Here is a 4,722-nt window from a genome sequence, read left to right on the forward strand (position 1 = left end):
GGAAGTTAAGCGAGAGGAATAAACCAAGAGGGATTTAGAACAAGGAGGAGTGTGTTGCCATGGTGATTTCAGATTTAAAATAGTCACCATGGTGGGGCCCTGGATAAGAGCACAGGTAAATAATGCTCAAATAGCAAACACTCTCTGACAATCTCAAAGCCATTAGTTGAGAAAAACATTATAATAAGCCCCAAAGTTTTCAGAGGGACAGGACTATTAAAACTCTTTTTAACTATTTGAGCATATAAGTGAAACTCATGAATATTCATTATGGATTTTAACGCACTGGATGTAGTAAACAAAATAAAAATGTGTGAATTCTCTCGAATATTTGTTGAGTTAAGGTGAAACCAACCTCAGGAGTCAAGAGATAGCCTTATAGAAAAAGAGAACAAAGATCCAAACCAGTTTTAAAACCAGTTTGAAATTTAAAACCATGTATTACGAGAAGCAACGCCGTTGTAAGGCCATCTAATTCGATCCAATGGCGGTACTCGATTAGAGTCTTGACAAATGTTCTAGAACAAAGAGGAAAGCCCTGAGCTCTCGTTGCATTTTCCTTATATAGCCAGACCTTATTTGATATGTAAAACTTGAGTTTAGTGAAAATTTACTGTATTCCCCCACCATTACTGGGGGTAGAAGTTGACCATCTGCTAAGAATAGTGGAAATTAGCATTCATGAATTTACACGTTTGGGAGTGCCTAGAGACCACATTCCTTTGTGTGCCAGTTATTCCTAAACTCTTAAAAACCTTATTACATTTTGTTTTACTTCTTTGGGAATGAGAAATTATGTTCCAGTCACCCTGAGACCTTTAAAATACTAAACAATCCTTAAAGATAATCACATTCGCATTTAAACCATTTATATTCTTGTGTGAGTTTTTAGTGTTACTGACTGAGAGAGAGAGAAAATGTAGATAAGGTGCTCAGAGGAAGGGGGGTGCGGGGTGTGTGTGTGTGAGATGTTCAAATGTTAATGTGCAAACAAGGTCCTTTGTCTTATAGACCTGTGGTGAGGTTGAGTCCATCAACCAGTTCTTCCAGTCTTACACCGTTTATATGCAAATATGATGTGTTAGAGGAAGAACCTCTATATGTTATTAAATGGCGATGTGATTTATTTACTTAAAAAAAAAATTTTTTACATCCTGCTCAATGATATCCAAACAATGTTGATATTGAAGGATATGGAAACACATTACATTGTAACATTACAAACTAAAAACAAATATAATTCTTTTGTTTTTAAAATGACTAAAGGCTAAACTAAAAATGAAAATAAAAACAAAAGCACAAACCAATTATATTAGCCTGCATTTGATTAGGCTACCCCATTATAATGGTCACTTTCATAAAAATATACTTGTAGGTTTAAAATTCCATATATGGCACATTTATTGTCTCCAACAACAAATATTTTAGCAATAGCCTATGTATATTTTAGTCAGAATTATTGCGCTACTATTCTATTGTGCTCTTCTGTTTGGCGTGCATGCGCGCGGCGACGCTCATTAACGGAAGCTTGAATTTTAGCGGAGATTCACTTGCAGAAGCTCGTCCTCTCCTGACAGTGAAATGGACATATTTGTTTGATTTTCTAACATTTACAGATGGAGAATATACCTGTGAAATGTAAGTTAAGCACTGAGGAAAGCACCACGTCTCAAACGCATAAACAGCGCAAGTAACATTATTTATCTGTCAGTCAGCAACAGTTTCTGTCAGAGCATCTGACAGGGCAAGCTGCTTTAAACTTGTTAACTATATCTTACCAGTTATTTTAAAGCGCTTAATATAAGCTTGTGTCATGTTTAGGACAAATTGTAGGCTACCATGTACTTTCACTGCAGGAGTTCACACTGCGTCCTCCGCTATTTTTCAGATGTGCTCGTAACAAACTACTGTTTATAATATAAACGCTATTGCCTAATTCCATATCGTGGGGATAAAAAATATCGATATATTGTACAAACTCGATACACCGCCCAGCCCTACGTACATGAAATCAGATGTAGTAATTTATGCGTATTTGGCGTGCTGTCCGGAAGAGGGCTCGAAGCTCGGAATTTGGCCCGAACCCAGAGTACTCCTTCTTTTTGACTGGGATAGAAAACCAGCCAAGAGTGAGGTTAAAAGGTGGTGGAGGGATGCTGTGAAACTGTCATGGGACAGAGGTAAGACCATAAGGAAGTGAAGATTTTGTTACCGTCCACCACTGTAGCTGACAAAAGTAACTGTCATTTTAACCCTCCCAGTTGACACGAGTGGCTGCACAATAGAAGCGCACAAAATATCACTTGTAAGTCTTTAATTTAAGAACTCATTTTACAAAATTCAGGGAGTTAAAAACAGAAAGCATTTACGTGACAAGACAAAGAACTGAACAGAACAAGGAGTATAAATACACAGGAGATTATGAGGTAAACTAATCAGACACACGAGGAAAACTGGGTCATTAAACTGGGAAAATGTTGTGCATTAAAATTGGCCTCTTTGCCTCTGTCGTGCATTACAATAATTTAATGCATAGCTGGATTATCCCTTACATATAATACGTTATTTAAATGATTAACGCATTTATACATTTATTGATAAGTTATATTTGTTTTCAAGGTGACCAGATGACCTTGATGACTACTTCTCCTCACAAGGATTAACAAGGATTTTTCTAACTCTGCTGCTCTGTGCTTCACTGAAACCTGGCTGAGTGAAGCCATACCGGACAACGCAATACATCTGCCGGGCTTCCAGCTGTTCCGAGCGGATCGCATCGCGGAGCTAACGGGGAAGACGAGCGGTGGTGGATTGTGTTTCTACATTAACGAAAATTGGTGTTCAGATATAACAACACTGAACAAGATATGCTCTCCTAACTTAGAGACCCATTTCATTAATTGCAAACCTATCTACTCGCCTCGGGAGTTTTCCTCTTTCATTCTCGTGAATGTTTACATCCCTCCAGATGCGTGTGTGAGCGCGGCGCTACAACAGCTGGCTGAACAAATATCTGAAACGGAACAAAGGCACCCGGACTCTCTTCTAATAATTATTGGGGATTTTAACAAAGCAAATCTTTCCCGTGAACTACCAAAATACAGACAGTACGTTACATGTCCCACCAGAGACAGTAATATACTGGACCACTGTTACACCTGTTACGAGCCTGGCTCAAAGCAAGCTACAGAGTAGGGAAAGGCCACACACACGGAATATAGTATATTTATTAAATTAATAGAATGTTAACAGAATAAACTTTGCTCAGCCAGTACTGAAGTTGGCTTTGAAAAAGAAATAAAAATATAAGCAATCGGAAATAAATAAACAAAACAAAATCATAAACGGTGCGGGAGAAATGCAACGGAGGCTGGTTCTCCTCCCGGTCTCATCTGAAGCATCTTTAAAGGCCCAGACCAGGAACTGATTAGCACAAACTCCAAACACCTGTGCCCAGCTCACCTGTAGGAGACAGACACAGCCAGGAGGAGGAGCCAGGCAAGGCCGTGACACCCCCCTCCTTACGACAGAGGCCTCTCAAAGAGAGACTCTGGAAAAATTACACACTCCTTTTCTTTCCCCATATAAGAATAAACATCAGATATAAACAAAAAAAAATACTCAACTTTGTCTAGGGGTTATGGCTTGGACACTCCTCCCAAGCCGGCAAAGCAGATGCAAAATGGTCACTTGAGTCCAATAGGCCCCCCACCCCTCCACTCAATCCCTCCCTCAAACCCAAGGCTCCAGCAAGTCCCGGTACCTGGAAAGCCAAATTTAAGGAGACTAGGCAGAGAAAGAGATACAAGAGAGAGAGACAGCCAGGACAAGACACTGACTCACTCCGGCTCACACGGGGCACGGGACAAGGCGTCAGCCATGACGTTGTCCACACCTCGAATGTGCCGGATCAGTAAGCTATACGGTTGTAAAAATAACACCAAGCGCATAAGGCGCTGACTTGGGCTCTTTAGAGAATATAAGAACGTTAATGGGTTGTGATCAGAATAAATGGTAACCGGAACAGCACCCCCACTTAAATAAACATCAAAGTGTTGTAATCCCCATATTAAAGCCAGTGTTTCTTTTTCGATGGTCGAGTAATTTAACTGGTGACGGTTAAACTTTTTTGAAAAGAAACACACTGGCCGGTCTACCCCTTGCTCATCTCCCTGCAGGAGTACGGCCCCAGCACCCACGTGGCTAGCGTCGACCTGCATCTGGAATGACTGGTCCATGCGGGGAGCCCTTAACACAGGAGCAGATGTTAACAACAACTTCACATTATCAAATGCGGCCTGACAAATCGCAGTCCAATCAAATTTAATACGGCCCTTCAAAAGGTCAGTCAATGGGGCGACAACAGTGGAAAAGTTAGCACAAAACCCACGATAATACCCCACCATTCCTAAAAAGCGTCGGAGCTCAGGTTTGGTAGCCACCACCTTAGCGTGCACAGGCCTCACCTGGCCCTCCCCCACCACCTTCCCCAAATAAACAACTGTCGCCTGGGCAAACTCGCATTTAGCGAGGTTTACAGTGAGGCGAGCTTCAACTAACCGTTTAAAAAGAGCCTGGATACGCTCAAGATGTTCAGACCACCCGTCACTATACACAACCACATCGTCCAAATAAACAGCACAGCCCTGTAAATGTGGCGGGCGCATTTCGTAACCCAAAGCTCATCACAGAGTACGAATACAGGCCAGACGGCGTTATGAA

This window comes from Siphateles boraxobius, unplaced genomic scaffold (genome assembly GCF_051911475.1).
Source record: "Siphateles boraxobius isolate OS27281-9 unplaced genomic scaffold, OSU_SipBor_1 24, whole genome shotgun sequence".
Taxonomy (NCBI): domain Eukaryota; kingdom Metazoa; phylum Chordata; class Actinopteri; order Cypriniformes; family Leuciscidae; genus Siphateles; species Siphateles boraxobius.